We start from the raw sequence: 12,240 nt of genomic DNA on the forward strand, positions 1-12,240 counted from the left end.
TCTAGAAAACAAATGCCTCAAAATGACCTGTGGATAGGACGTTGGGCCCCTTAGCGTACCTAGGCTGCAAAAAAGTGTCACACGTGGTATCGCCGTACTCAGAAGAAGTAGTATAATGTGTTTTGGGGTGTATTTTTATACATACCCATGCTGGGTGGGAGAAATCTCTCTGTAAATGGACAATTGTGTGTAAAAAAAATCAAATAATTGTCATTTACAGAGATATTTCTCCCACCCAGCATCTGTATGTGTAAAAATACACCCCAAAACACATTATACTACTTCTCCTGAGTACGGCGATACCACATGTGTGGCACTTTTTTGCACCCTAACTGCGCTAAGGGGCCCAAAGTCCAATGAGTACCTTTAGGATTTCACAGGTCATTTTGCGACATTTGGTTTCAAGACTACTCCTCACGGTTTTGGGCCCGTAAAATGCCAGGGCAGTATAGGAACCCCACAAATGATCCCATTTTAGAAAGAAGACACCCCAAGGTTTTCCGTTAGAAGTACGGTGAGTTCATAGAAGATTTTATTTTTTGTCACAAGTTAGCGGAAAATGACACTTTGTGAAAAAAAAAACAATTAAAATCCATTTCCGCTAACTTGTGACAAAAAAAAAAAATCTTCTATGAACTCACCATACTCCTAACGGAATACCTTGGGGTGTCTTCTTTCTAAAATGGGGTAATTTGTGGGGTTCCTATACTGTCCTGGCATTTTAGGGGCCCTAAACCGTGAGGAGTAGTCTTGAAACCAAATTTCTCAAAATGACCTGTGAAATCCTAAAGGTACTCATTGGACTTTGGGCCCCTTAGCGCAGTTAGGGTGCAAAAAAGTGCCACACATGTGGTATCGCCGTACTCAGGAGAAGTAGTATAATGTGTTTTGGGGTGTATTTTTCCACATAACCATGCTGAGTGGGAGAAATATCTCTATAAATAGACAATTGTGTGTAAAAAGAATTAAAAAATTGTCATTTACGGAGATATTTCTCCCACCCAGCATGGGTATGTGTAAAAATACACCCCAAAACACATTATACTACTTCTCCTGAGTACGGCAATACCACATGTGTGGCACTTTTTTGCACCCTAACTGCGCTAAGGGGCCCAAAGTCCAATGAGCATCTTTAGGCTTTACAGGGGTGCTTACAATTAGGCACCCCCCAAAATGCCAGGACAGTGAACACACCCCACAAATTACCCCATTTTGGAAAGTAGACACTTCAAGGTATTCAGAGAGGAGCATAGTGAGTCCGTGGCAGATTTCATTTTTTTTTTGTCGCAAGTTAGAAGAAATGGAACCTTTTTTTTTTTTTTTTTTTGTCACAAAGTGTCATTTTCTGCTAACTTGTGACAAAAAATAAAATCTTCTATGAACTCACCATGCCTCTCACTGAATACTTTGGGATGTCTTCTTTCCAAAATGGGGTCATTTGGGGGGTATTTGTACTATCCTGGAATTTTAGCCCCTCATGAAACCTTACAGGTGCGCAGAAAAGTCAGAGATGCTTGAAAATGGGAAAATTCACTTTTGGCACCATAGTTTGTAAACGCTATAACTTTTACCCAAACCAATAAATATACACTGAATGGTTTTTTTTTAATCAAAGAGATGTAGCAGAATAACTTTCGCGCTCAAATGTATAGGAAATTTTACTTTATTTGAAAAATGTCAGCACAGAAAGTTAAAAAAGTCATTTTTTTGACAAAATTCATGTCTTTTTTGATGAATATAATAAAAAGTAAAACTCGCAGCGGCAATCAAATAGCACCGAAAGAAAGCTGTATTAGTGACAAGAAAAGGAGGTAAAATTCATTTAGGTGGTAGGTTGTATGAGCGAGCAATAAACCGTGAAAGCTGCAGTGGTCTGAATGGAGAAAAAGGCTCTGGTCCTTAAGGGGCGAAAAGACTGTGGTCCTCAAGTGGTTAATATCTACCTTCTAATAGAATCTACTGATCAACACAAGCCTCTTACGTGAATCGACCAATCACTACCAACCTGCCACTAGCATCGTCCGATCACTAGCCTGCCACTAGAATAGTTGATTAATTAAGGTAATCAAGGCTGGTAAGTTTACCTTTCTGAATTTGATTTGTCCCAAGAGAAGTGATATAGCCTGTGTGAAAGCTTATACTCTGTGCCTGTACTGATAGTAAACTCACTGAAGTGTGGTCTGATCCCTGCTCCCTCCAGTATGTACAGTGTAAGTGGTTACTCTGTGCATGTACTAATAGTAAACTAGCTGCAGTGTGTTCTGATCTCTGCTACTTCCAGTATGCACAGTATAAGCTGTTACTCTGTGCCTGTACTGATAGTAAACTAGATTGTGTGTGCTGATCTCTGCGATCTCCTGTATGTACAGTATAAGCTGTTACTCTGCCTGTACTGATAGTAAACTACCTGCAGCGTGTACTGATCTCTGCTACCTCCAGTATGTACAGTATAAGCTATTACTCTGTAGCTGTACTGATAGTTATCTAGCTACAATGTGTGCTGATCTCTGCTACCTTCAGTATGTACAGTATAAGCTGATACTCTGTGCCTGTACTAATAGTAAACTAGCTGCAGTGTCTGCTAATCTCTGGTGTGCACAGTATAAGCTGTTACTCTGTGCCTGTACTGATAGTAAACTAGCTGCAGTATGTGCTGATCTTTGCTACCTCCAGTATGTACTGTATAAGCTGTTACTCTGTGTCTGTACTGATAGTAAACTAGCTGCAATGTGTGCTGATCCCTGCTGCTTTCAGTATGTACAGTATTAGCTGTAAAGCCTGGTACACACATACAATTTTGATTAGCCAATTTTAGCTCTGTCATTGTCTGTTGGCCCACTTACTGCATGGGGGTGGTAAAATTGGTCAGTGATTGACCATTCAAAATTGTATGTGCGTATACATCTTTGATCTATGCCTATACTGATTGTCAATTATCTAAATAAAGGACATGGGGCTCCATCCAATATTTTGATGGGCAGGCCGTTATCTGTAGTTTACACCGCTGCTAAGTTCATGTAAATTTGGCCCCACCCATGGCCACGCCCACTCATTGTATGGCCACGCCCATGTTTTGCCGCGGCGCGCGCTCACCTTGTGCCCACAGGTGCCCCCAATCTCCAATGCATTCCACATCTTAATCACTCTTACTGTAAGGAACCCTTTCCTAAATAAATGGCTAAAACGTTTTTCCTCCATGCGCAGATCATGTCCTCTAGTCCTTTGAGAAGGCCTAGCCAAACTTTTATATTGCCCTCTGATGTATTTATACATGTTAATTAGATCCCCTCTAAGGCGTCTTTTCTCTAGACTAAATAAACCCAATTTATCTAACCTTTCTTGGTAAGTGAGACCTTCTATCCCACGTATCAATTTTGTTGCTAGTCTCTGCACCTGCTCTAAAACTGTAATATCTTTCCTGTAATGTGGTGAACTGAATTCCATATTCCAGATGTGGCCTTACTAGTGAGTTAAACAGGGGCAATATTATGCTAGCATCTCGAGTTTTTATTTCCCTTTTAATGCATCCAAAATTTTGTTAGCTTTAGCTGCAGCAGCTTGGCATTGAGTATGATTATTTAACTTGTTGTCGATGAGTACTCCTAAGTCCTTCTCCAAGTTTGATGTCCCCAACTGTATCCCATTTATTTTGTATGGTGCTAGACCATTGGTACGACCAAAATGCATGACTTGCATGCATTTTTCAACATTGAATTTCATCTGCCATTTATGTGCCCATATAGCCATCCTATCCAGATCCTGTTGCAATATGACACTATCTTCCTGAGAGTTGATGATTCTGCACAATATTGTATCATCTGCAAAAATAGCAACATTGCTCACTACTGAATCTACTAGGTCATTAATAAATAAATTGAAGAGCACTGGACCCAGTACAGACCCCTGTGGGACCCCACTGCTAACAGCCTCCCATTTTGAGTATGATCCATTGACCACAACTCTTTGTTTTCTGTCCATTAGCCAGTTCCCTATCCATGAACACAGACTCTTCCCCAGTTCTTGCATCCTCAACTTTTGCACCAGACTTTTGTGGGGAACAGTGTCGAAGGCCTTTGCAAAGTCTAAGTATATCACATCTACAGCATTCCCAATATCCACATTAGCGTTCACTACCTCATAAAAGCTGAGCATGTTAGTCAAACAGGACCTGTCTTTAGTAAACCCAGGTTGATGCTGAGAAATAAGATTGTTTTCTACTATGAAGTCATGTATAGTATCTCTTAGTAACCCCTCAAATAGTTTGCATACAACTGATGTTAAGCTTACAGGTCTATAATTTCCTGGATCTGATTTTTTGTCCTTCTTAAATAATGGGAATACGTGGGCTGTACGCCAATTCACTGGGACTCTGCCAGTTGAAAGAGACTCACAAAACATAAGATAAAGGGGTTTATCTATAACTGAACTTAATTCCCTTAGGACCCGAGGATGCATGCCATCCAGGCCAGGTGCCTTGTCTATTTTTAATTTATTTAGTCTTGCCTGCACTTCTTCCTGCGTTAAGTATTTAGTATTACAGTTGGAAGATTGAGACTCTTCTGCCTCTGTAGTTTGCAACAGTGATGTTTCCCTTGTGAAGACAGAAGCAAAGAAATCATTTAATAACTCTGCCTTACCTTGGTCCTCCACCATTGAGTTCCCCCCCTCATCCTTTAGGAGTCCAATACAGTCAACCTTTCTTTTTTTAGAGTTGATGCACTTGTAAAACTTTTTTGGGTTAGATTTGATATCCCTAGCGATTTAAAGGGGCACTACAGCGAAAAATTGTAAAATTTAAAATGTGTGCAAACAGACAAATAAGAAGTACATTTTTTCCAGAGTAAAATGAGCCATAAATTACTTTTCTCCTATGTTGCTGTCACTTACAGTAGGTAGTAGAAATCTGACAGAAGCAACAGGTTTTGGGCTAGTCCATCTCTTCATAGGGGATTCTCAGCAAGGCTTTTATTCTGTATAAAGATATTCCCTAAAAAGGATTTAAATAATGATGCTGGCCAGCTTCCCTGCTCCCTACACAGTTGTTTGGCAGTTGGACGGGGCAACTGCCATTCACTAAATGCTTTTGAAAATAAATATATCCCTGAGAATCCCCTATAAAGAGATGGACTAGTCCAAAACCTGTCACTTCTGTCAGATTTCTACTACCTACTGGAAGTGACAGCAACATAGGAGAAAAGTAATTTATGGCTCATTTTACTCAGGAAAAAACGTACTTCTTATTTGTATATGTTTGCACATATTTTACATTTTACAGTTTTTCGCTGTAGTGCCCCTTTAATTTTCAGCTTCAATCTTTGCCAGCCTAATTTCTTTTTTACAACTTTTATTGCACTCCTTATAAATGTTAAACGCAGCCTCTGTCCCCTCCTGTTTTAGGACCTTATAGGTATTATTTTTCCTCTTCATTTTATCTCTAACCTTTCTATTCATCCATAGAGGCCTTTTTTTATTCCTAGATATTTTGTTTCCATATGGGATATACATATTACAATATTGATTGAGAGTAAGTTTAAAAGCTTGCCATTTCCCTTCAGTGTCCTTCCCTTGTAGTACATTATCCCAGTTCACCAAACATTGTGCCTGCCTGAGTTGATTGAACTTTGCTTTTCTAAAATTCATAGTTTTCGTGGTCCCGCTGCCCGTGGCCTATCAGTCACCAGATCAAACGTTATCATGTTGTGATCACTATTTCCCAAATGTTCTTGAACCTGCACATTTGATACATTATCTGGTCTATTAGAAATGATCAGATCCAGTAACGCATTCCCCCTAGTTGGTTCTGTTACCATTTGAGTCAAGTAATTGTCCTGTATTGATGCCAGAAATCTGCTGCTTTTACCAGAATGGGTAGCCTCAATACTCCAGTCAATGTCTGGAAAGGTGAAGTCACCCATAACTATGACCTCATTTTTACTTGCAGCTTTTTCAATCTGCTGTAGTAATCGCAGTTCTGCAGCTTCATGAATATGTGGTGGCCTGTAGCATACCCCAATAAGCAATTGGCAACCTTTATTTCCACCATGAATATTTACCCAAACGGACTCCACATCTTCACAATCTTCCTCCATCTCATCGTTCAGGACAGCTGTAAAATAATTCTTAACAAAGAGACAAACCCCTCCACGTTTTTTCTCTGTTCTATCCCTCCTAAACACATTGTATGCCTCTAAATTTGCTATCCAGTCATGGCTTTCATCCATCCATGTCTCGGTTATTCCCACAATGTCATAGCCTTTGTCAATCAGAATGAACTCTAGTTCGTCTATTTTATTTGCAAGGCTCCTAGCATTGGTTACCATGCACTTTATATTTTTACCACCACATTTACCAATTTTGTTTACATGAAATGGGCTACTTGAAGTTTTACCAACCTCCTTACTCTTTACACTGTTCCCAACCCCTCTCTCCACCCCCCATAATGTTAGGCTCCCAATGTCTTTTTACCTTATCTTGTCTACCTATTGAGACTTTCTTTCCGCCTCCCCCCAGATCCTAGTTTAAAATATCCTCCAACCGTTTAGCCATCTTCTCCCCCAATGCAGCTGCACCCTCCCCATTAAGGTGCAGCCCATCCCTGCTGTAGAACCTGTAGCCGAATGCAAAGTCTGTCCAGTTCTCCAGGAACCCAAACTCCTCCTTCCTACACCAATTTCTCAGCCACTTATTTAACTCCCTAAGCTCCCTCTGTCTCTCAGATGTAGCACGTGGCACTGGTATTTCAGAAAACACCACCTTGTAGGTCCTTGCTTTAAGTTTATCTCCAAGTACCTGAAAATCATTTTTTAGGACCTTCCATCTCCCACTAACTTTGTCATTTGTGCCAATGTGTACCATGACAGCCGGATCTTCCCCAGCCCCACCCAATAATCTGTCAATTCTTTCCGCTACATGCCAAACCCGAGCACCCGGGAGACAACAGACTGTACGGCAGGTTAATTTGTTTGCGTAATTTTAACACACAACCTCACCTGTATAATGATGCCCAAAGTTGTCATTCCCATCACGACGACCAGTGGGTGTAGGAAGAAATTTTGAACTGCAGAGGCCCAGTCCGAGTGTCCCTGGAACATTGCCTGAAACCTTTTCCACCAGGTCAGACTGGAACTCACCTGCTTATATTTGTGTTCAACCTCGTTAAGATCACCTTGATCATGGTAAAATCTTACCTCTAACTTAGTGTTCTGTTTGTTTAACTGTTGTAACAAAGTGTGGTCGTCTTGGGTCAAAACCTGTACCCATTGGTCCCATGGCGTGTTATCTTTCAGGATGGGAACCTCCCGTGAAGCTTTGAACTTTAGAGTTCTCTCAACAATTTGAGGAATGACGTCATCAAACATGGATGACTTGATCCATATGGGATCTCCGCTCACACCATAAGTTCCCCTCGAAAAATCTACCTGAGCGGAACCATTATGAAAATGTACCTTGAATGTGTCATTAGACATTATGTTTAAAAAACAAACCTTTCCTTCAGCCACCGGAACTATCGGTTTGGCTTCAGGGCGGATCTTTTGAATGGTAGCCTCGCATTCTGTGTTATTGAGCCAGCAGGCTTCTTCACTAAATTTGACTTGCCCCGGCAAACACAGGTACCTCTGTGAGAATTGCCAGCATGATGACAACTCTACTTGTTTCACCACCCCGTCTAGCACCAAAAAATGTTGACCTCTCAGGTCATGGTGTAAGACATGTGTTGAGGAAACAGGGGTACCCAGGGATACTACTGGAAAACTTACCTGGGTTTCTCCCTCAGTGGAAACTAAGGAAGTAGCGGTGCATAAAGAAGCGTTGCACCCTTTCCATTTGTGTACCCAAACATCTCGATGCTTCCATGCAAAAGATCCTTCTCCAGAAAAATCGATGAACCTCTCCTTGTCCAATCTCAGTTGTACAGGATCTTTTAGTATCTCAATGACAAAATATGTCCCCAACTGTCCTGATTGGACCTCTTCCCCCCTTATAGCCTGAGGCAAAATGCGGATCTGAGGTCGGGAAGACTGTACTCTCTGTAATCTTTCAATTAAGAGTACCTCTTCACTTACCCATCTAGCATGAGGATAAGTGGCTGCATATGGACTGTGTAATATTGGCCCCTGTTGTGACCCGTGTAGTGAGAATGGGGTTCCCTGTGTTGGCTTTCCCTCTCTCGGGATCGCTCTCCCCACCCTCTTTGTCACCTGGAAATGTGCTGGATCTCGATTTTTACTTCTTGTTTCGAGAACCACAAACCCTCAGCTTTCCAGCCTTTATGTGTGTATAGTTGTTTCAGAGACCCTCTCTGTTGGTAGCTCCAGAGTGTGATGTTGTCTACTGCGTCTCTCCTGTAGGAGAAGTGACGCTTACTGCGCGTTCCTCTCCAATCTGGAACCATCTCACTCTGGATAACCAAGACAAGGTACTCCTGAACCACACACTCCACCTTTTGCATGCAACCATTGTACTGCTGTGTACCTTTTAACAAAACTTTGGATCGGTGCATTGGTTCTGGGAGTGTGACATTCAAGAGCAGATTTACACTGCCGTTCAATTCAAACTTCCAGCACACCTGACCCTTCAGACCTTTCCCCAACATTGTGCCATGAAATTTGTTTGCACCTGGCACTAGTGATCTATTCCTCCTTCCCTGCTTGGTCCCCACATGCCAATCAGAGGGAAGTGGAAGCTTGGGCCTTGTGTTTTCATTAACCACTTATTGTTCATGAGAATGTCCTCTCTTCGATCTCCTAGGATGGAATGGCAGCCTAGGATCACCATCAGCATGATACTCTTCATTATAAAACACCTCCTTGGGAAAGAAAAACATTAGCAATTTGCATTATGCTTTGCTCAGTCAGTTTTTTTAGTCTCTTTCCGATCTCAGAAATCTCGCTGTTCTCCAAACTCGGATTGGCATCTGGAACCTTTCGCTTATCCGACTGACATCTGTCTCGGCTGCCACCACCTCAGCTTTCTTGCTTCCATATTGCCAAACTCCTGAAATCGAAATACAAACCAATCAATTCTTATTAATGATTTTCGATTCGCCCTGCGGCTTGTACTCTGTACACTTTAGATTGATCAATATATACCGTAATTGATCTCGTTGCTTTATGGTTCTCATGAACTCTGTTTACTCTTTTTGGTAGACTGAAGCTAAACTTCTCTCCCCTACCTATTTTTTAATCTGTGACTCCTTTGTTTGTAAGGTTGTACATGAAGTCATCAGAACTTTTCTGTAGTGTGAGACAGATGTTTTTTACGAACCCTAGGGAGCAGGGACAGTGTACAAATTCCAAAGTGTGTATGATTCCTTATCTGTGTGGTGGACACATGCAGTCAATATAACAATGGTGCGAGAGCAGAATACATTTTTTCTCTGCATGCCTTTAGTTTGTCAGTCTCTCAAACTTTTCCCCCCACGGGCCCCCTGTGGCTTCTGGGCCCTTCTGTGGGAGGCATCCCTTGCAGGGTCTAGTGTTACACCCCAGGATATATCATTGGGGCAGTTTTTATTATTATTTTGGATTCATATAGTGCTGTCATATTCCATGGAACTGTAATTTGTAACTTACTTTTTCATATGACTGAAAAGTGACTGTTGTGAGAGTGAGTTATGCTGGGGACATTTCCAGGGACAAATTCTCCAAATACAGCAGCTGCTGCTAATGACTACCACAGAGTATATGAAAGGGTTAATTCATCTTACCTGTCCCTGCAGAGCCTCTCAGCTCAGCCATACTCACATTATGAGGTCTGTACTGTCTGCCTCCACCAATGTGACGCTGTACCAGCAAACAGGGGTTAAGAGTTGGACAAGAGGACACAGGATGGTACTGGATGGGGGAGGACACAAGGGCAAAGGGAGAGTCATGTACACATGCTTTCTGGTAAATGTGTAGCATCAGAGTCTGTCCTGTGATGCCATCTAGTGTGCAAACAGAGAATTACAGAGAAGACCAGAAAAGAAGGTACAGTTATGCCATATTTAAAAAGAAGTTTCTCTAAACAGTGTTTGCTGCTAATTAATTCTTATATACAGATCACCTGAAGTGAGAGGTATAAAAAGGCTCTCATTCCTGGCTGCCCTGCTGATGTATTTGGCTGCAGTAGTGTCTGAATCGCACCAGAAACAAGCATGCAGCTAATCTTGTCAGATCTGACAATAATGTCAAACACCTGATCTGCTGCATATGCTTGTTCAGGGTCTATGGCTGAAAGTATTAAAGGCAGAGGGTCAGCAGGATAGCCAGGTAACTGACGGCGTTCAGACGGTGACAATAGAGGTACCAAGCAGCGGCGGATGTTGGGGAGGGACCAGGAAGACTTCAGGGGGCTGGAAGAAGCCCCAGGTAAGTAACTGTGCAATTTCTTTTTCAGTAAACCTCTCCTTTAACCTTGACTGAATAGATGCACAGTTGTAGGCAAGCAGAAATACCTTTCTCCTTAAAGCTGTAGGGACAGCCATACTATCCCCCCCAAAAAACCCATATATAAGAAGATAAATATTTGTTCTACTTACATATCATATGTATTGTACTGTCCATGTTTTGATTTCAGTTAATTATATATAGTAAACTAGCTGGTGGCCCAGTGTTGCCCGGGTATGTATTTGGCCGGTTTTGGCTCCGCCCATTTTTCCTAATCCCAACGCACAATAACTCAATGACCAAGATTGTGAGCTTTGCGGTCTTTGGCATCCATAATTTGCATTGAAATAAAATCAATCTGATTGGCTGTGGCTCCACCCCTCTTCTGAATTTAAACCCCAATCACCCAGTGGCCAACTGTACCAGGTACAAGTGATTAACAGTGCAAGAGGCTTGTGCCATTAACAATGCAAGAATGGCAGCAATTAAATATTCCCCTTGAAAATCAATAGTTGAATTTTGATTGGCTTTTGTAGGCTCCACCCACTTTTCTGAATATTAGCCCCCAGTCATCCAGTGACCAACCCTAACACACAATTACTCAATGACGAGGTTTGTGAGCTTTGCAGTCTTTGGCATCAATAATTTAAAATGAAACAAATCTGATTGGCTGTTTGTGGCCCCACCCCTTTTTCTGAATTTGAACCCCAGTTACCCAGTGACCAACTGTACCAGGTGTAAGGCTTGTGCCATTAACAGTGCAATAATGGCAGCAATTACATATTCCCCTGAAAAATCAATAGGTAATTTTTGATTGGCTGTTGTAGGCTTTACCCACTTTTCTGAATATTAATCCCAATTACCCAGTGACCAACTGTGCAAAGTTTGAGAACCCTGCCATTAACAGTGTGAGGGCCCATTCACACTTGTGCGTTTTGCTGGCGATTTCGGAAAAATGCTAGCACTTTTCAAAGCGCAAGGGTAATAAAAGTCTAGGGGCCTACTCTCTCTCATTTGGGCGATTTGCGCTAATCGCCGCAAATCGCCCAAAAACGCTAAACGCAAACGTGTAGCCTGCACCATTTTCAGGCAATTTCCTGGCGATCGCGTTTTAGTACTATAGAAGTGCAAAACGCGATCGCTAAAAAATCGCCAGGTTTGAATGGTGATTTTTTGGCGTTAATCGCCAAAAACACAAGAGCAAAACGCTAGCAAAATCGCTAGCGTTTTGCGGTCAGCTAGTGTGAATGGCCTCTAAGAATGGCTGCTGTTTATATTTTCCCATTAAAATGTGTATTTGTCCCCACCCACTTATGACCCGGCGTTGCCCGATTATGTATTTGGCTGGTGTTGGCTGTGCCAACTTTCCTAACCCTAACACACAATCAATTACTCAATAACCAAGTTTGTGAGCTTTGCGGTGTTTGGCATCAATAATTTGCATTGGAATGAAACAAATCTGATTAGCTGTTTGTGCCCCCCCCCTACCTTTCTCAAATTGAACCCCAGTCACCCAATGATCAACTGTACCAGGTTTAAGGCTTGTGCCAGTGCAAGAATGGCAGCAATGTAAATGTTCCCCTTGAAAATCAATAGGTGAATTTAGCTTTTATAGGCTCCACGCACTTTTCTGAATATTAATCCTAGTCACTCAGCGACCAATTGTGCAAAGTTTGAGAACCCTACCATTAACAGTGTAAGAATGACAGCAGTTTACATTTTCCCAGTGAAATTTGTATTGATAGTGTATTTTTGCGTGATAGAGTAACAAACATCCGAACTTTCCCATTTATAATATTAGTAGGATAAAGAGAAAACTGTTTCAGGCATTTTCCATCTTTACTGCCTGAAGCCAATCCTGATGTCATTTCCT

At 41.7% G+C, this 12,240-nt stretch overlaps 1 protein-coding gene across 3 annotated transcripts in view; it reads left to right on the top strand.

The window, feature by feature from the left end:
* Nucleotides 1-12,240, top strand: part of CLSTN3 (calsyntenin 3) — a 245,713-nt gene that overhangs the window by 61,057 nt on the left and 172,416 nt on the right. The gene's annotated exons all lie outside the window — the stretch shown is intronic.

The sequence above is a fragment of the Hyperolius riggenbachi genome, chromosome 10 (genome assembly GCF_040937935.1).
Source record: "Hyperolius riggenbachi isolate aHypRig1 chromosome 10, aHypRig1.pri, whole genome shotgun sequence".
NCBI lineage: Eukaryota > Metazoa > Chordata > Amphibia > Anura > Hyperoliidae > Hyperolius > Hyperolius riggenbachi.